Raw genomic sequence first — 21,486 nt, 5'->3', positions numbered from 1 at the left:
GCTGCCCCTGTCAAGCTGTTGTTTTGTTTGCTTGCTCTTTGGGAGCATTTCTCTGATTTATCCGGAATTCAAAGCACCTTCTAGGCTGGTCTTGTCTGCAGCTCTCCTGCCTGCTGCCCTTTGGGTTATTGATGGAAAACTAGTACTGGACTGAGTAGCCAATATTGAGCTAATCACTCCTCTCAGCTGAACAAACCCAGAGGACAAGGAGAGCCCTAATGACAGCATAGGAATACAGACAGCCAGCGATGCCCAGTGTCACTGCCCAGCCCCAGGCTCAGTCCAGCCAGCAGCTCTCCCTATATACAGAGAATGATGTCAAGTATGGTGTGGAACAGCCTGGCCACTATAGCTAGCCCTAACCCTGCCAAACCCAGGACACAGAGTTCATCTCTAGTAAGCAGGTCAGAGTTGTTACAGAAAATGTCGTGGTAGTTGCACTAAGATAGGCCCCAGTCTGTTTAGTAGATGCTGTTAACAACTGAGACCTTTTTCCCCCTTTAACAATTTCCTTGTTGAGGTCAGATGATTCACAACAACGTGTTTTACCTTTTGTGGTTAACATACTGACCTGGCATCCTGGCAGCAGCACTGGGAAGCTGTGGTGGTGAATCCAGCCCCTCAGGTCTCTGAAGGAAGCACCCATGAAAGGGGTGCCTGGGATTAAGGAGGAAGCTGAGGTTTTAATGAAGCAAACTCTGTTCTTTGGAGGGGTGAAGGGAGGTGAGGAAAGCTGCTGTTGCTTATGTGATTATTGCTAATTACTGTAACTGAACATCCTCATGACAGGAATATTTGGTGCCTGAGGTAAAGCTTGTTTTCATTCCTTCCTTGCTTTCCTTTTCCAACTGTCTCATGGTGCCCTCTCGAGGTAGGAGAGCAGCCCATCTTATTTGCTACTTTACAGTAGCAGGTCCACAAACTGGAAACACAGACCTTGGGGAAGGAGCTGAGAAATTGCTATTTGCTTTGAAAACCAAATTAACTTAGCTAGAACTTGATGCAAAGTCAATGTGGGGTTTATTCTCATTTTAAAAAGCACATCAATCATTTTGCCTCCAGCTTTCCCACTAGAAAGGACATGAAAAGCACTGGAATGCTTCTTTGCAATGCCCTGAATCCACAAAGGTGCATTTCCCTCAGCTGATCATTGAATGGCCAAGATCTGTCTCTTTCCCTGAAGGAAGGGAATGCATTTCCCACAACTTGCTCTTGTGCCCTTGAAGGTGAGCACAAAATGCACAAGGAAATGCTCACATGTTTGGATACTGAAGTGGATTGGGAAACTGACAAGGAAGGGTGGCCTCTGGGCTGAAGTCAAATAGAGGACATTGTGCTTGTGGGGAAGGTCTGTGCTGAGGTACCTGTCTCTCCTGGTTAGGGGGAAGCCAAATGCTTTGGAGGCCATCAACACCTCACTGTGTGAGGGACTGCAAGCTGTGGTTTTCTCTTTGAAAGTAATTATCATAGAAACATAGAATGGTAGGTTCTTGGTCTTGAAACATCTTTTGCCAGGTGACAGCAGACTGTCCTTCCAAAAATGCTTCATCTTATCGAACAAGGAGCAAGGACTGATGAGATGGTGAGTCCTCAAGGGTTGGTGGATTAATCACTTTTGTTTTGGGCTAGAATAGGGCTACTGCTGAGTATTTGGGGCAAGGACAGCATGCTTCAGAGGTGAGCATGCCTATGGGTGCACAGGGGTTGGTTAGCAAGCCTCCCTTACAGCCAAGATAAATGTAACTTCACTGTGAAGCCTCTGCCATCACCTTTTCACAGGACAACTACTGAGTCGCTCCAGGCTCGTCATTCAGTGTTGCAGAGAACAAACACAAGAGCCAATTGCTGGCTGTATTTTCTTACAATCTGAGTCCTTTCAGACCTCCTGCCCCAACAGCAGCAATCACTGTGAAGTCTGCTGTGTCTGACCAAAACCTCTGTTTATTTCTCACTTTCAGAGTAGCTGAGCCCAGAGCGGGTGTGTGGGCAGCCCCACACGCCTGTGAGGAGCAGAGGTGATGGCACCCAGAGCCTGTGCACATGCCAGGCCCACCAGCACGGCAGGGGATGAACACCACTCTGCCTGCTTGTCTTAGTGAGTCGTGTGACACCTTTTCTTCTCCTGACAGCTGTGATTTTTCTGAGGCACCTGAAGCGCTACTTTCTGAGCAAGACTTTCTCAGCAAAGGAGTTTTTTGCTCTGATTTTCCTCCGCTGCTGTTATAACCTGTGGGCTTCAGAACCTGCAGCCCCTTCTCCATCCAGTCTTTTATGTGCAGCTCACTTTTGGAGCTCGAGAGGCTTTTCATGCCTTGATTTTTGTTGCTCATATTGGATACATTTTAAAAAACAGAGTTTCTTTTTTAAATGTCTTTGCTTCTCATAGGTAACTGTCCATGGGGACGTTTGGGAATAAATGTCATAGAATCATAGAATGGTAGGGTTGGAAGGGACCTTTAGAGATCATCTATTCCAACCCCCCTGCAGAAGCAGGGTCATCTAGATCAGGTCACACAGGAACATGTCCAGATGGATCTGGAAGACCTCCAAGGAAGGAGACTCCACAACCCCTCTGGGCAGCCTGTGCCAGGGCTCCTTCACCCTTACAGTGAAATAGTTTTTTCTTATGTTTAAGTGGAACTTTTTATGTTCCAGTTTCATCCCATCACCCCTTGTTCTGTTGCTACCTACTATAGAAAAAAGTGCTGCCCCAACCTCCTGACACCCACCCTTTAGATATTTATAAATGTTAATAAGATTCCCCCCTCAATCTCCTCTTCTCCAGACTAAACAGCCCCAGTTCCTGCAGCCTTTCCTCATATGAAAGATGTTCCATTCCCCTGATCATCTTGGTGGCCCTGTGCTGGACTCTCTCCAGCACTTCCCTGTCCCTCTTGAGCTGAGGAGCCTAAAACTGGACACAGGACTCCAGATGAGGCCTCACCAGGACAGAGTAGAGACGGAGAAGAACCTCCCTTAACCTGCTGCCCACACTCTTCTTGATGCATCCCAGGATGCCATTGGCCTTGTTGGCCATGAGAGCACATTACTGGCTCATATTTAGCTATTATCAACCAGGACTCCCAGGTCTCTCTCTGCAGAGCTGCTCCTCAGCAGTTCAGCCCCCAGCCTGTGGTTGGGTGCATGGGGTTGTTCCTCCCCAGATGCAGGACTCTGCACTTTCCCTTATTGAACCTCATGAGGTTCCTCTCTGCCCAACTCTCCAGCCGGTCGAGATCCCACTGAATGGCAGCACAGCCTCTGGGGAATCAGCCAGTCCTCCCAGTTTGGTGTCATCAGCCAACTTGCTGAGGGTACACTCTGTCTCAAATGTCAACAAATGCTGAACATGCTGGATCTGAAGGCAGAAATCCCCTCCACAGAGCTTCAAATTGAAGACTCAGAGCTCCTGTTGTGTTTAAAAGAGGGACTCTTGGGCCCAACAAGGGGTAAGATGTTAATACAAACCTTTGTTCACTGTTACAATAGGCAACAGCTAAGTGTGGTTTGGGGCTTCTGCCAAGTTAACCCTGACTTGTTCCCATTGTCCCAAGCACTGCTAAGAAACCCCTTAACTTGTTATTAAAAAAGGAAAAACGGTTAATACTTTTCATTTTGAATGCTGTGTTTAGTGCAAAAGCTTTCATTTTAAAAACATCCTTTGTTCCCCTTCCCTGTTGCCAGACCAGGAGCGTTAAAGAAAATTCACATTTTAAGCGGCATTAACTTTCTTTCTTTGGGGGAAAAACCAAAGTTAGCTGAAATGGTCTGAAAGTGGCACTGTCTTTAATAAACTGGAGCCTTATTTTCTTGCAGTTGAAAGTGCAAGTGTTCTGAGTTCTCTCAAACTCACGCTTCTTCTGGCTTCTTTTTATGGTATCCATCCCTGTTGGGGTCTGCCCATCCATCGTCTTTCATCCTGGAGAGACTTGGAGAGCTCCCTGGGGCAGGAACCACTTGCAGCACATTTAGATCCATGAACACACAGAATTCCTATGAGAATGTGAATGTTAACAACAAAAACTGTAGTAAAACAAGACAACATTCAATCAGCATTTCAACTTTCTTCAGTGAAGAAAGGCAAACGAGAGCTTCTGTCTACAGTCCTGCCTTTCATTTGCAGCTGTGCTTTTAGAGAATCAGAGGCTACACAGTACCTGGTCTCAGAAACCCTTTGGATGAATGTGAGCTTGTAGGAAATGTCTTTTTAGGTGCATCTCCATCAGAAGCTGATAGTGGTATGACGACAAGTAGTACTATCCTGGTAACTAGAAAAGAAATTAAGGAAGGAGAGAGAGAGAGGTGACAGGTATACCTGGGTATTCTCTGGTCAGTTCAGGCTGTTTTGAGCACCGGGGCCACAGAGGTCCAGTGGTGTCATGTCTAAAAGCAGGCTGGCAGAATACTCAGGGGTGATAGTCACATTTCCTCCAGCCCTCATATCATCCTCTGCGTTCCTCTGTGCCACTCACTCAGAGAAGGGAAGGTGGTATGTTTATTCTGCTAGAATTAACTAATCAAAATACACTGTTGGTGATTTCAATTATAAATGTTTCTTCCCATTCTTAAAATGTTTCCACTTGTTTTCTTGGCAGGACCTTGAGGATCTCTCCTGAGGGTTCTTTTCACAGAGATATGCACAGAATGAATAGTTTATCTCCATCTCCTGCTGACTTTCATGAATAATTTGATGTTAAAAGCTAAGTTGGACTTCTGCTGTCTTGAATATCTTGGGAGCACCAGCTTCTAATACTCAAGCCACAGACAGAGACAGACTTTCTAGTTTAGAAGCCAAAGTGGCCTCTGGCTCCCCCTCACCTGCAATCTTTCTTGGAAATTTCCAATACCTTACCTTTCCCTCCTTCAATTACCCAGCTGCTTTGGGCTCCCCAAAAACGAGAGAGGCTCTAGGGCTCCCAGCTGGCAGAACTCCTCTTGTGAGAGCTATTTACTTAAACAAAGAAGATTTGGTGGCACATACAACCGTGATTCTGGCTTGCTCTTGTTCACCTCCCCAGGTACACAGCCAGGCAATTCTGTGGTCACTCCTGAAGGTGAGCAGCTTGTTTTATGGGGTGTATTCATCTGCCCAGTCTCTTTGAAGGCGAACAGAATTGCTTCTCTGAGTAATGTCACACATGTGCCTAAATGATTGCTACAGACTGAAAGGAGTTGGGAGTAGAAATAATAGCACTACTTCATCTCTCACAGAGCAGTGCCAACAAAATAATGAAGCCATGTGAATAAAGAACCAACATAATAATCAAGCTCTAGCTGGCTTTTCTCTCTTTTTTTTGGCAAATTAGTGCTTGTGCCATAACAGTAACGGCTGCTGGGAAAATGGTGCAAAATATTAACTGCCAGGTTAAGCACACCTCAATCAACATGTGCGAGCCCCACTGATGCGTCCTCAAACCTGTTACTTAAGTACTTGTTAAAGCCAATTAAATAAACAAAATTTGTAAAGCCTAAGAGCATAAACCCACGTCAATAACATAAAAGAGCCATCATGGTTGAATGGGGTGGGTGTGGAGCCCTTCTTGATTTAAAACTGCAAAGTGAAAAATGCCGGAGCCCTTGAAGGTGATTTTGAAGATGGGGAAGTGACTGTGCTACACAAACAGCAATCAGAGACAATTAAGAGAACTGGGACAAGTGCCTCATTCTCTCTGCAGACCACATGGGAAATTGCGCTTTACATTTCAGTCTCGTTGCATTTCAAATAAGGCCCCCCAGCTATGTCATTTTTTTTCGAGTCCAACTCAAATCAAAAGATATTGCTTAAAATCTTCCTATTACTCTAGAAGTGAAAGGCATGATTGTCTATGCTGATGAGCCTGGAAGATTGTCTTGGGAAAGAATTTGACAGTTTTGTCTCTCAGTCCCATTATAATGTTATTACTGCCCCTGAAGAAGACTGACAGAGGCTGAATATCAGTGTAAGTACAGGGGTGCTTTAGGACAGCTAAATGTGCTGCTGCAGCTTTCACGTTGTTTCTCTGCACAGCAGAGACACTGTGCACTGTGCTTTGCATGTGTTTTCTTTTAAAGCTTGATCTGTTGAAGAATCTTAGCAAGACCCTGTAGTAACAAAAAGGCAGAAAACGAGCAAGCTTGAAAAAAAATAAACCCCCTAAAACCAGAAAGACTGAAAATAGGGAAATTTGGAAGTAATTATCCCTGTCTAATTTATAACCTTATCTCTATGCAGAATCCACAGCCCATGAGTGACACTTTTTCAAGAACTTTCTGGTAAGCATGGAAGGGTTTCAGTATGTGACTGAGAAACTTCCTGACGTGCAGAAACGGCCTCTCTTTTATAGCCCTTTTCAGAAAGACAGGAGTATAATGAGCTTTTGGAGCTCTTGTAGCTCTTTTGGTTTGTCCTAACATTCTAGGTGCCTGGAAACAAGCACCTTAGTTTTTAAACATGCTTATATACTGGTTTCAGTGACTAAGTTTCTCCTGGTGCAAATCTGCATGTCATTCATGAAACACAGTAATTTTTGCCATTTATCCTCTTAGTTATAAGAAGTATTTGGAACATATAATGAACATACTGAATCATGCTCCTTATTAGAATATCAGTGCTTTTTTATGTGATCTATGTGCCAGACAGACTTTTTACCTAAAAAAAACCCAAACCCAAAGAAACCTCAACAACAAACAGGGGCTGGAGAAGGATTTGAGAGCAGGGACACATGCTGTGGGCATTGCCTGGTTGTGCCATCTCAGGAGCAGTGCTCAGCTAAATGCCTGTATCTATGTTTCTTCCTTGCTGCAGTTTGGGAGAGCCCCAGATACTGAAGAAGCCCGGGCCCAAGTACCACTTGCCCCTGTGGAGGAGACCAGCTTGAGGTGAGCAGTGGCCCAGCCCCTGGCTTCTCTGCCCACTGCCATGGAACCTGTCAGATGGAGGGGCTGTGTTGGGTATGTAGAAGTGATGCAAGCTTTCTCTTATGGCAGTTTTCCCAAGGAAGTGTCAATGTCAACCTCATAGAATCATAGAATGGTAGGGGTTGGAAGGGACCTCTAGAGATCACCTAGTCCAACCCGCCTGCAGAAGCAGGTTCACCTAGATCAGGTTGCAGTCATCTTTCTGTTTTCTTTGCAAAAGGCACTCCTCTAAATGTTTGTTTCTCAATGAAAAAGGCTCTAAATGTAAATATTTAATTAAAATGCTAATTAATACAAAGTGCTGTCCACTCAGATACAATCAACTGTGCATAAACCAGGTCATCTTGGAAAAAAAGAGCTGAAATCACGCATTTTGAGATGAAAGATTTAACTTCTCGCTGTATAGCAATTGACCAAGAAAGAAATTAGTGACAACCTGGTACTTGCTCTCCTTAATCCAGTATATAAGCTACCCAGATCTCTGAAAAGAGAGCCAGATCCTTGTTGATCTGTGCAGGCTGCAGAACAAACATGCCCACTGAAATGAAGAAGAATTTGTGAAGAAAAATAGGCTGCTTCTGAGCCAGGGGCTGTAGAAGCCATTTAAAATTGTGATCACCCCAACGAGAAGCCTTTCCCATCATGGTGTCAGAAAGCAAGCCCAGATAGATCATTCACAGATGGAACCCCACAAAAGAAAGAAAAGTTCTGCAAAGCCATACCTACGGCTCTCAGAAGGTGACTGCAGTAATCAGAATCTCAATGGATAATGTCTCTAGAAGAAGTCTCATTCATTTTAGAGGGGCTTCGTTGGAGCATGGTACTACTCAACAAATGATGGCAAAGTTGAGCCCTAACTAGCTTGTTTTAAAACACCTTTAGCAAAGTTACTTTAGGAGGCAAATTCTTGTCATAATAAGACCAACAGGAGTTTTGGGACTTAATTTCTATATTATATGGCAACTGACTTACATTTTCATGTACCTCAAATACTAACTCCTAACTGGAACACATTTATCTACATAAAAATGCTGGATATTAAAGTGCAATGTTATTATTTTGTGTGCACTAGTAACTCTGTGGCTCTGCATTAATATCTCTGTCGTTTCCTGAAGGAAGAGCCGCAAGGCCAACGGGAGCAAAATACCAACCTGAGATAACAGTCTAGCAAGAAAAGCAATGCTGTCACTGCAGAGGGACTTCTAGCAGAAGAAGTGACACTTACAGTTACTGAGACTGTCAGTCCAAATCCGTGTTGCTTTGCTACCCCAGATAAAGATCAGGCCAACTTAAGAGCTGGCGACACGCCACACAGACAGATGGACAGATTGGTGAGTAACACAGTCTGTGCAGGAGCATCGAGTGGGGATTCTGAAGGCAGCACTCCCAGCTGGAAGGCTCCAAACAGCTGGCCAGCTGATTTTTTTTGAAAACCAATTTTTGTTTTAAGAAATGGTGCCATTTGTTTGATTCTAAATGATGTAACACATTGACCCAACCTGGGATAGAGGAGATGTTGTTATTTCATGTTGGTAAAGTTGGCTTGAGCTGCACAAAAGGGCAGCAAAGAAGGGGCATTCCCTCTGAGCTCTGCTGAGAGTGAGGATGAGAAACAGTCATATTTTGCTCTGTAGCAGGTCAAAATAGATCCCACTGAGCAGAGCAGCAGAGGGAACGCCAGAGCTGGTTGTTATAGATGGGGAGGAGAAATCTCACCTTCGTTTCATCTTTAACTCACATTTCAGCCTTCCTTCCCAAAGAGGACCAGCCTCGGGGTGGGGGTACTGTGGGCCAACTCCTCTCCTAGGACAATGGTAACATTTACTAGACAGGATAAACTTGGACTCTTATTACAAGCTGGAAGACTGAAATTGAAATGTGAAATCTAATGCCAATGCATTTTGTTTTGAAGCAAATAGCTGAAAAGTGTTTATCTGAATTTAAATATTTCGCTTTAAGCAGTTTATTTCCTGGCATACCAAAATTTAGATGGTGAAATGGAATGTTTGAACTCTAAGTAATAACGGGGCTGCTGTAGCATGCAGCTTGTACAGGTTATGCTTAACAGGCTTCCTAACAATTACATGGCTACAGTACACTAATAAAAGAAATACATTGAAGGAACATTAAAGGTACAAGGATGTCACCAAACTGTCACAGGCTGCCCAGGGAAGTGGTGGAGGCATCTGGAGGTATTTAAGAGGTGTGTAGGTGCAGTGCTGAGGAACACACTTCAGTGGTGGACGTAGCAGTGCTGGGTTGATGGTTGGAGTTGATGATCCTAAAGGACTTTTCCAACCTAAAAACAAAAATTAAAACCAAAACAAACCCCAAAACAATAGAGTTGTTGATACTTTGGGGTGAAATGCTAATCTGAGGCCTTCAGCAGTATCTACAAACCAGCTCACCCGTGAACACTTCTAGTGCCATCTCAGGACAAGGCTTTGGGACATTCCTGCTTTTTCCAAGGCCACTGTACTTCACACATACAGGTAACAGGTGGTGGTTGTGTTGTATTCAGGAGGGCTCTCATGTGGCCCAAGACCACAGCTATCAGTGTAGACATTATCTAACTGTTGGCCCTATCTTGACTTGCAAAGATTAGTCTCAGAATATTGTGTACCACTAGCAGAGAGAAAGAAAACATCACCATCGCTGCAGCTTTAAGTCAGGGTTGTCGCAAGGGAGTGAAGCTGGATTTAAGTCTGCCTTGGCTTTTTTAACATCACAAATTCTCTCTGAAGAAAAAAACAACACTTACTTGCATGTGCACAAACACACACACAGAGTAATTAAAGGAATTAACATGGGACTTAGTTTGGGTTGCAATTCAAGATTCTTGTTAAGTGGAAGTTTGCCATATGCTCTCCAACACTAGACACAAAGAAGAGCCATTTCACTGACTTAAACCTACAGTTTTACAGTAGGATTGGAATGGCGATTGCTGTCAATCAGCTTGTTCAGTTTAGAGCATTAATGCTTATTTTAGGGACTGCATATCAAGGTTACTCAGAAGTTTTTGGAAACTCTCTCAGGCTGCTGAGCTCTTCTGGTTTTTTGGAGGAGAAAGTAACAAGCATAATAAAACGTAGATGTGTCAGTGAGCTCAGTGTGAAGAAGACTTGGAGGTTTATATGTCTTCCTTATTTATTTTTTCTTTTTAAACAGTCCAATTATGTACCACAAAGCAGCAACTGGGCTGACAACAGCCGTGTGAGGGAATAGCTTGTAATCCGGTTGTGGGTCTAGCTCCATGAGACAGACTCCAAGTAGATGAGTTTTAAATCTCCTTAGAATTAAGAAGGGTTTGGCAACCAAATTAATTGTTTTGGAAAAAAAACCCCTGCTTTATGGATCACGGAGAGGATAAAGAGGGAAGCAAACATGTCATCTGTAGTGGTTAGTCAGATGTTCTTTTGGAGTTACGATTTCCTCTCTAATTCCTCTTCTTGTTGACATTCCCGTTAAAAGAATAATGAGTACCACGTTCACCGCCTTAGTGCTGCTCATCCCTGTGTACGTTACGAAGCCTTTGCATTAAGCTGCCCAAATGGATGGAATCATATTGTAAGGCAGGCACTAAAAACAACTGCACTCAGCTGTAAGCACGCATGAAAGCGAAGCATAAACTGATACTCCGCGATACAAGTGATAACAATCGCCGGTACCCTGTAGAGCAGTTTGTTTCAGAGCAGCAGCGCAGCCCAGATGACGAGAGCGTGCATCAGTCTGCCTTAGCAGGACTGAATTATTTTAGCCTTTGGGTATTTAATATTTATGTCATTACCCTTCTTCCCAGGGAGGCTGTGATGCTTTGAAAAAAAAAATGTATGTATTATTAACACCGTGTTTAAATAATGGGAGACCATTAAATAATCGCTGGGTACTGGCTTCCCAGGTGTGTTTCTGTTTTATATGTTTTGTAGATATAGAATGTGTTCTCACAGAGGCTACATTACTTAATTACCCAATGCTTTTAAAGTATTTTGGTAAAAATAGGTGTGCAAAAAAAGGTACTATTATTTCACAGGTGGCATAAAAGCAGCTTCATTAAGGAGGCTGGTACTAATAGTCCTTTAATACAGAAAGCCAGGAGATGGTTCTTCACATGGTACATTAAACTGTGAAATATGCCAATTTTGACTTGATTTCTATGCTGCTAAACTACCCCACATTCATCTGCTTCAGCTTTAAGCCTTTCCATTCTAGTATTCTCTAGCCCCAGTTACAGAATTGCAGCTTGCTTTTCACCTATCTTCTAACAGTTTAACATAGATGTCTGGGCTCAGCCCATTGTTCCAATTGTATATAGTTTAAAAAGCTCTGCAGTATTTTACTCTTTCCATTATATCTTGGCTTCCCTGAGCGCTCTGCTCGCTGCATTTTGCTTGTACTGTCTCTGTTTTCTAAACCCATTTATAGCTTTTTCTTTTTTCCTCCTGTACACACTTGTTCATTGGGGAGCTTAAATTGACTTCTCTCCATTCTGTTTCCTTAACTAAAAACGCACCATTAAGGTTGATTGAAGTCTTTTGAAAACACTTCATAAAAAATGAAAAGCCATAAGAAATTAGGCTGCCAGTGTTTGCAAATACCTGTTTTCAGCCAAATTGATGGGAAGGAGTAAGAACTGAAATTTAAAAATGTTACTGATATATATTGTTTGCTACTTATTTTTAACAGAATAGGGGAAAAAAAAGCCTGTGTAAAACATTTTGAGAAATAAAATACAGAGATGTTAACAAAAATGTGCCGTGCGGCAGCTGTTTGTTGAAGAAAGCCTTTTCCCCCAAAAAACCCATCAGGCATGGTTGTGAAGAGAGAAAACAGCAGAATGGACAGAAATAGCTGGGTGTCATTTTTTTCATGATTTTTAAAAATGTATTTTTTTACTCTCAAGTATGTCTCTTCAGAGAAGAACACTGAAAACTGTTTCTGTTTACAAGTAACATTCGAGCTGTGGAACAGCTTATTTATCAGGAATAGAGGGAATCCTTAATAAATTGCTTCACAAATGGGAGAAAGAGAAGATGAATTAAATCAGTGAAACTTTGAGTGTCCTTTCAGCACAAAAACATCTGTGCAGTGGTTGAGGATATTAAGTATGTTTTACATTATGTCATGTATACTTAATAAACAAAGCAGCCTCGTTTCACAAATGACCCAACAGGAACAAGGGGAGTCGTTCCGAACAGCACGCCGAATTGTCAAGGAAACTTTTATGGACACATGGAAATGCAGCTGCTTTAAAAGGAGAAATATCAAGTGGGATTTGCACAAAGTTAAAAGCAAAGCGAGTGCTTTAGAATCAAAAGTGATTACATGGGAAAATGGCAGCTTGTTTGTCAGAGCAGCCGGGAGGGCTTCTCACCAAACAAAATACTAATCGTTCCAGCTGTTTCCAGGCTCTCCCAGTGCTGCTGCTCATCATTAAAAAATAGGCACTTTAGAAATGGGGAAAGCTCTAAAAGGAAAATTACTTTATTTTAGGATATTTGTAGGTGATTTTTCAGACAACTGCCAAACGTATTTTATTTACAGAGTGTGTGACTTCTGTGGCTTTTTCTCTTTTCAGAAATGCAAGTATTCATTGTGACAGCCATCTCACCAAGTGGAGACATCTACAGCGCAGAAGACTTTCAGTATAAGACTTCTGTTACAGAACAGTAGCAAAAAATCTGCAGAGTGTGAGTTTAACAGTTCTGAGAGGCTTTTTTCCAACAAAAAAAAAAAAAAAAGGAAAAAAACCTCACTACCCAGCTCCAAGATCAAACTCAGGCTTGAATTCAAGGTCAAACATGTAAATGAAAGCTTTTCTCAGACTTTGCCTTTAATAACACAATCCAGTTAATATTTTTGTCCCTTTTATTTTGTAAAGAATAAGCAGAACAGAATAAGCCCACCAGACCCCAAACATGGTGTGGGGTGTAGGTGGGCAGAAATCGTAGCATACTGTATCACTTCCTCCAAGAATTCTCCCGTTAATGGAGGAAAAGAGCAGTGAGATCAACAAGAAAAGCAGCTAAGTACAAGGAGGTCATGCGGCAGCACTGAGTTCTGCTGCAGAGGTACAAGGAAACCCTGTCACTTTCCATCCCATTAAACAAGCCATGAGCTATGTGTTGGACTCGCTGGGATTACCAGCAAACCCCTACCAAGCTGTGTGCTAGCTCTTGCTCACGTCCTCTATCAATTATTCAGTTCCTTTTATGCAAATAACATTTCATAGAGGCAATGGAGGTCCAAAATGGGAAGAAGAGTAACATCCATGTAAAAGAATTAAATGGTAGATGAGAAGTGAGACGCTTTGCAGGCAAAACCTGAATTGAAATGGCGCAGTAGCAGTACTTTTTACTTTCCTGCCTGCATGCACAGATGGGGACAGTCAAAGTTTTGCCTGCCTTTTTCATTTTTTTGGATGATCAGCTTTATACAAAATGAAGTAAGATGGCAATAGACAGAGACTCCTGCATCCACAGCTCTGCCCAGGGGACAGTCGCAGGAGCGAGGCCTCTGTAGCAGATCTGTCTGTGTTCTTCAGGCTCTGAGCTTTCATCTTGTGTTTCACAGGGAACATACTGCAACAAGCCTGGATGCAAATGCTGTTTAGAGCAAAGGGAGGCTTTGCTGTTCTTCGGGGTCAGGAGCCAGGAAAAAACTGAAGACCACTCCTGCATCCTTTTTTTCAGACAAAACACGCCATCAATATCAGAGCACATACTGCATGAAAACTTGGCCTCTATGTCACTGCTACAGTTCAGTGGGCCAAATTCAGTAATAGTATAGGCAGAGGCAATTCCATTCCCATCCCTGGAACGTGGCTTGTTGATGAGAGCCAACAAAGGTGCTCCAAGAGGGCTTGCTTCCTTCTGAGATTCTTCTCATAGAAGAGATTGGTAAGTAAATGCAGACAATCCTGGGTGCATCCAGCCAAAGACCTGATCATGTCCCTGTTGTGAGCCTTTAAATCCTTGTCTGGGATTTTACTTGGTTTATCCCTTTTCTTGTCAGTAAACTAATTATAGTCTTCCTGCTGAACTGTCTGTGAGCTGTTTGACCACTTATGTCTGGGTCTGCACCAGCAAATTTGAGAGTGGTGGTACCCCAAGGCCTCTTCACAGCAAAGGCTGTAGTGAAGTTGCTTGTGATGAATATAAACAGGTCAGTGGAGGTGAGATCCATCATAGAATCACAGAATCATAGAATGGTAGAGGTTGGAAGGGACCTTTAGAGATCATCTAGTCCAACTCCCCTGCAGAAGCAGGGTCACCTAGATCAGGTCGCATAGGAACATGTCCAGGCGGGTCTTGAAGACCTCCAAGGAAGGAGACTCCACAACCCCTCTGGGCAGCCTGTGCCAGGGCTCCATCACCCTCACAGAGAAATAGTTTTTTCTTAAATCATCCTGTGTGCTCCTCCAGCAATCAGAGAATCTCGTAATAACCTTGAATTTTAGACCAGAAAAAGTGTTTAATATGGCAGAAACATAGAAATGGGACCACAGCCTCAAGGTTTTTGTCCTGCTGCAGCCCCTTTGCCTCATTCTGCTGGTGCTACCGTCCACATGCAAGGACTGTGACTCAAAACCAAACAAAATGTTAAATATTTTGCCTTAATTTTGGGACACAGCACCTAAATGCTAAGAAGCTTCTCAGAGCTTGAACCTGTATTTCCTGGAACTCACGTACATGCACCAGTGTTATAATTATGTCCTCTAGATTTGAAAGTCTCTAAAAGCTTTGGAGTGTGAGTGCCTTGTATATTTATGGTGCCACTGCACTTTGATGTCTTTAATTATACTGTTATTCATAAAGGAAACTTTTTGCTAAACCAAGAAAGCCTGAAAGTGTGTTTAAATGGAGTGCAGTTGCCTCCCGAACAGAAATACACTTCTATCATAAAGTTGTGCACTTAAAAAAGCCCTAGCAATAGGCAAAGGTGCAATTTAAAATCCCTGAAAGAGATGACAATTTAAGAGTATTTTGCAGAAGCATAGGTGAGTTCTGAGAATTAAGAAGAAGCAAAGCTATAGGGTGTGCACACATCCCTCTAATTTCATATTCACCGCATTGTGCTCTTACAGCCTACAGAAATTAAAGCTCTTTGCCTGTAAGAAGCTGTCAGAGTGATGCTCTCCATCTCAGGAGGAGGTAGTATGCTACTGGAGCTCCAAGACCCTTAGGAAAATTTGGCTGGTTTAAGACACAGAATGTTTTTAATCAGGCTTTGTGTAGGGTTCAAAGTTACATAGAGAGCACACAAGCAATATGCCGCCCTGAGCAGTCTCTGTAGAGAGCCCCCTGAGCTCCCCCTCAGTCCTTTGCTCTCACCTTATCCCTAGTTAAAGCCAATTGTTAAGTCCTGCCTTGAAATTGAGTTGTTACTTGAAGAAGGGAGTGGGGAGGCTGGGTCTGACCTTGTATAGAGATCAGTACAGGCCAGGAGTACCACATGCTGCAGGAGTAGTTCTTTTTCCTCCACATAGCAGTTCTACAACCATCTGACTCCTAAGGAGCTATCTTCTGTTTTGTATTTTCTCAGCTTACTTCAGCTACACTTGTGCTTCTCTCCTTTGGGCTCACCGTAGAGGCAAAACCTGTTTTCCCTGAGACTGCTGTGTCAGGTAGGGTCCTGTAGCCCTCCTGCAGTGAACAAACCTGACTGCCAGCAGGTGACAGCCAGGCAGTGACCTGTCCGAAATCCGAACCAGTCATATTCAGACACATTTCCCAAGAAGTCAGGGCTCTAGATTAATCAGAGAACAAAAAGGATCTGACCCAAAGGCTGTGCTGCTCTCACAGACTCCTGTTCAGCTCTGCAAGTTGTCTCATCTTGCCTTGAAATGTCAAGAATGGGATCAAAATCTTTGCTTTATTCTGACCCAAGCCTGCTGTAACCTGGCTGAACTGAGAGGAGAGTTTTTCTTGCTACTCTTAGCCTGCCTTAGTAGCCCTGATGCAGAAAATCAGCAGTACAACAAAGACATCTCGTGGCTGTCTTGCAAACCACATGCCAGACAGGGAACTCTCAAGCCAGAACGGGGACCTGACCACAGAGTGAGTGTCTGTGCTCTGATAACAATCTTCACACTTACTGCCTGCCATCTGCTTGTAAGCAGAATTAATACTGACCCCTCTTTCAAATCACCTAGGAGAAACAAAAATCAACCTGTATAAAACCAGTACAACAATGTCTCAATTGCAAAAATGGAACCAGATCGTTGATAAAAAATTGATGATGGCTTCCAAATTAAGCACAGAAACTCAACTTTCTAAATTAAAAAGAACCTCAATAACTCTAGTAGTAATTTAATTTGACCTGAAATTTATCAAGCCTCGAAGTAAGCTCTTATGTTAGAGACAGTCCTCTAAAGTCTTCTAAAAACTTTAATTTCATAGTAACATGGTAAGTTATCAACTTTTACTATAATTTTATTTGAAATCAGGAGATATATAACACATTTATAGTTTTGTATGTCCACTTATTTAAAAAAACACTACATAATCTCATACATTGTACCCAGCTTTTAAAAAATATAACATGAAAAGTGAACTGTATTAAAAAAAAATAGATAGAACAATGAAACTCATAATTACACTCAGCTGTAGCTTCATTACTGTTCCTTGCATCAGTTCCCACACACATAGATGTGAGAAGGGCTCTATAGATAAAGTAAGAGCATTGATTATGGTGAAATGACATTTTTTGTGGTTGTGTAAACTTTCTTTCTGAACAGCAAAACTGCACAGTAAATTTATCAAAATCCTTGATCTGATATGGACTGATGTTTCTCTTCCTTCCTCACCTTTGCATGAAAACTCATTAGACATAAAACCATGATATTGTCCCAGTTCAGAAAAATAAAGAGTAATTAAGTCTGTGAAGCTTCTGGGAAAAAAAAAAGACCAGCCCACTATGTGGTAAAAGGTGAAAAGATCAGACTCTGCCCTTTGTTTTTTTCCAATGTAAATCCAAGGAAATCATATTGAATTCAGACTTATTGCCAACTAAATTCTGATATTTTAGTGCTCATTTATACCAGGGCAAGTGAAAACAGAACAAGCCAATGGGATCTCTCTGAGTCCCACAGGATCCAGATATTCTGCATGTGCATAAATGGTTGCTTCACTGAAATAATTTCTTTACAGAATCATTATACATCCATTATCCAGAGTAATGAATGATACAGAATTCACTATACAGTCATAATCATTGTATTAAAATGAAAGTGCAAGTGGCCAAATTCCTCCGTTAGTAACACCACCTATGTCTATGAAGTAACCCCCAGGAAGATTTTTTCCCAGGGCTTTTCATGGTTATTTTGACTCTCACAGTTGATTTAGTGTGGGAAGGCTAGAAACAATTCCATGTCAAAACACAGAGACTTTGTTTTAAAAAACATATGCATTAATTTAGAGAAGTAATAATCACAGTAATACCTGCTTAATACCTTAATAATGTGATATTCAATCCAATTGTGCACTCCCATGACAACCACTTTACTGTGTATCCTTCATGGATGAAATCAGGACTTTGCTTAAGTTACCTTTGGCTAATGTAGACAAGCCAAGATTTCACCATGTACTGCAGTAACATCCCTCTACAAGCATCTTTAGAAGGTTTTTGATTTATGAAGAAAAGGTTATTTACAAAGGAGATGGAATAGTGAATTCCCTTAGGATCAGATTTGCAGGCATACAGAGGGATTGCTCTCTTAGCCCTCCAAGGCCTAAATATCTTATTAGTTTTAATCCTAAAAATCCTATTGCCCATTCTGACAGATGATTCACAAATGACAGTTAGAGGAATGAGCCATTAGCTGTTCATAAACATCCTGTTGCATCTTTTTATCTCCAGTCTAATTGGTTGAATTCTCTGGGTAAGGAGAAAGCTTTTAACCCTGTTCCATCTGTGGTAACATGCAGTAGGGAGCACATGTCCCAGAATGTGACCTGAAGGAACCTGTGAGGTAATAATGCCTTATCTTATTATCACTTTTGTTTACAGGCAGCTGATGGATGGAGTGACCACCTACTGCTTTGTGCCATCAAAGGGTTAAAATCCAACACACCTTAAAGAGAAATGTTTCCATTTGAGTCCAAGTTATTATTGTTAAATCATCTCTGTTTGGTAGGATTTACCTTCCATTGATATAGAATTTATAACTATAATATCTAAAACTCAACAAAATGAAGCCTGAAAGATTTTAGTATTTAGGCAAGGGACTGTAGTGAACTCTGGTGGTAAAGCAAAGTTGCTTTGCATGTCAAGCAGGGATTCAGACTCCTTTTGCACATGGAACAGCACATTACCAGCTCTCTAATAGAATGGGAAAATTCAAGCAAATCCATTTGAAATACAATGAGGTGAAACTCTATCTTTTAAGAGCTTTTTGTCTTCCTGTGTGAGTTGTTTCTCCTCCCAATCATAACAAAGGAAAATGGTAGAAGCATTCAAGGGAAATACATACATTATACACAGATTGCACTTGAATAAAGAAGTTGGCAGTAAATTTAAGTTACTAATAAAAATCATACACAAGGGTGGTGTTTAATTAGATGGCACACAAACCTGGGACAAAGATTCAGTTAGCTCCAAAGGATAAGTGTCTTACCATGTATCCACCAACCATGGGGCCTCCACTGCTAATTTTCACACATTTCCACTTGTTGTAGTTGTTAATTACCATAAAATTGTTAATTGGAGAAACGTCATGGCTGCACAGTACCTCGAATATCAGTAAAGGGAAGGACAGTGAGCTGACTTTGGACATTGATGTTACCACAAGCTGAGAGAGATTGGAAAAGAACAAAGCATAATGTGAGGAAATGCAAATGTAGCTCCTGATGGAGCGTGTTTGCTACAGCATCTCATCTGCATTGTTTAAAAATACGTCATCTCCATCTGTTATTCCTTTTACTGTTTGAGGATCAATCTATAATGTGAGGAAGGAGTCTTACATACTTCTTTAAGCCATAAAACCCCCACTTTTTAAGTTAAAGTGTCTGTAAAAGGATCCTGGACAGTATTCAGCTAAGGTCGAATCCAGTCCTGTGAAGAGACCAGTTTAGATTGAGGCTATGGGGAATTTAGTTCTATATAAATCAGTCATGCTGAGTAATGTCACTTCCTCTGACCCCTGTTTTCTCATCTGTAACATCTGAGCCAGCATGGGACTGTCTGGTTTAAATAAGGTTTATTTAAAGTACTTCCTCTCTAGAGGTTTGGTAATAATAGTCACCAAAAATACATGTTCCTTTGGAAACTACTCCTGTCATCTCTGTGCATATGTAAATGCCAATTGAAGATGGTTGTGGAGAAACAGCTTTGGGAGCAAGCTCTTAATTAGCTCACTCTTTTCTATTGGCAAATCTGGCCTACAGCTTTTAAACACAATTCTCTGCCATGGAAAAAGCATAGCTTATACCATCATGCATAGGCATCATAAGAAGTATGCCTAAGAAAAATGCTTGTTTGGGACTAATATTACATGAAAAGCAACTATGCATACTGATTGCAGAAAGAATTACTTTGCTGACACAACTGATTTTGAAGTAATGTCTTCAGGGAGTAAATATTAATAATAAAGATGGAAATGTAAAAGTCTTTGTTCATTTCCCTGTTGTGTAGAGATGTTTGAAATGGTAAGAAGTGTTGGTGTAACATTCAATCACACACTGGCTCCATCCAGCTGCTGTCAGTCAGTAACAGCAAGATACTGCTGTTTGTGTCTCAGTTATTAGATCTGTTTAACCACAGTAACAGCTTTACCCTTGCAATTCTGCTTCCATACTTAGTATTTTAAATTACTAAACTAAACTGGACTTTAGGCAACAGAAAGCAAACAAAACACCCCAAACCTGGAAGTCCTGAGTTAGCGATAAAACATGATGAAGCAGGGATTTGGGAGATACTGACTTATTTCAGTTAACAGCTGGCTCAATTTTATACTGTAGTCACTGCTCTAACTGCAGAATTTTAAATTGTCTGGATTTTTCCTTAGATGCATTGCAAGTTTTATCAGAAGAAAGAGAGTAAACACTTTTTTGGTGGATTTAGAAACTGAGGTAAAGAAAATATGACAGAGAAAGAAAAGTAATGTTTGAAGAGAAGCGCTTTGGCTGCACATCACTCTCCCTCCCCCTGCCTTGTCGTAGCCTGTGATGCACCAAATGGTTTAGAAGATGAGTTGCTGCTCCTTTGGCTTGCCTAAGAGCTCTTTCTGCATGGATAGTTCAAAGATTATTCTTTGTAATTCCTAGGTTCTTAGACTTATTTGTAACACAAAACACACATTGATATTCTCCCTGCACTCACTGCTTTTTTCTTCTTCTTAATTTTCCTCAACAGAACAATGTTGCATCACTTTCAGTTCCTAACATAGGTAAAACTTATTTACAGACTGACATTGGTTACCTTTTTATCTTTCAAACCACAAAACCCAAACCAAAGCTTTTGAGAGCACTGAAAGACTAATTCTTCTATGAATGATTCAGGCTGAATGCAAAGATCAGAATTCTTTATCTAAGATGAAGAACTGACAAAGATATGTATTCCTCCAGAAAACACATTTCCCAGCTCTTGGAAAGTTGTGAGAAACCTACAGACTTGCAACATATCCAGGAAAGATAAAAATGTCCTAGTTAAAAATGCTTTATATGGTTATACAATATGTAGTATGAAGGAAAATAACTGTGTGAAGTATTCAGAAAGACATAATCCTATTTGTTTATGCTCACTTTCATTTGGCTTTTCCAGTTCATGACCAAATATAAGACCAGAGCCAAATAAATGGTTGTTATTCTGAGAAGATGAAGTCTTGTAAAGTGTGCTGGCAATGCCAGTCCTCTGCAGAGTTTGTAACTGGAAAAGACAGTTTGTAAATTTCAAAAGAAAAGGAAAAACAAAAATAGAAATTACAGACAGGTCTTTTTTGTTTTGCAGTAATATGAACAGTAACAATTGACTTCTTGTGAGTAAAGAACTGTAAGAGCAGTCCTTCAAATTACTGAGCTTTGACTATTGCACCTCCTTAGATAAGCTGTCAAATACAGAAGCTGTGCAAGTTGTGTACATTAAAAAAGCACTAGTAGCTATGAAACTCAAATGCTTGAAATAAAGTTGTAACCATTGCAAGAACAAAGCTACTGTAATGCACTGAAGCTGTCTTTACTGAGAAAGATGGGAAAAGTACAGCTTCAATGTAAGCATTACAGGGGTTGGCTAGCAGGGAGCTGACAAAAATTCAGCTTTGGATGGATCTTTATAATATTTACAAATGCTTAGTAGTTCACAGGTCTCACTTTGTGATTACCACCTTTTGTAGCAACTGATTTGAGTCTGTGAGCCAGTTTGTGCTGATTTGTTTGTCTGTTAAAACCAGGTCCAGTAGAATGACAATGGTGATGGATTGTCTCCTGTAAATCATTTCCAACTCAGCAATGACAACGTGAAAAGAGATTTAATCAGTAATGTGAAAGAAGAAAACATTGTTCTGTGCAAAGTATGCTGGTATCTGCCTAGACCAGTACTAAATAAAGGGCTAGCCTACTTTCTGCTGGGAAAATCTCTTTTGAAGCATAAGATCAA

Source organism: Colius striatus, chromosome 6 (assembly GCF_028858725.1).
Source record: "Colius striatus isolate bColStr4 chromosome 6, bColStr4.1.hap1, whole genome shotgun sequence".
In the NCBI taxonomy this organism is placed as follows: domain Eukaryota; kingdom Metazoa; phylum Chordata; class Aves; order Coliiformes; family Coliidae; genus Colius; species Colius striatus.
Note: the sequence above shows the minus strand (reverse complement) of the source record.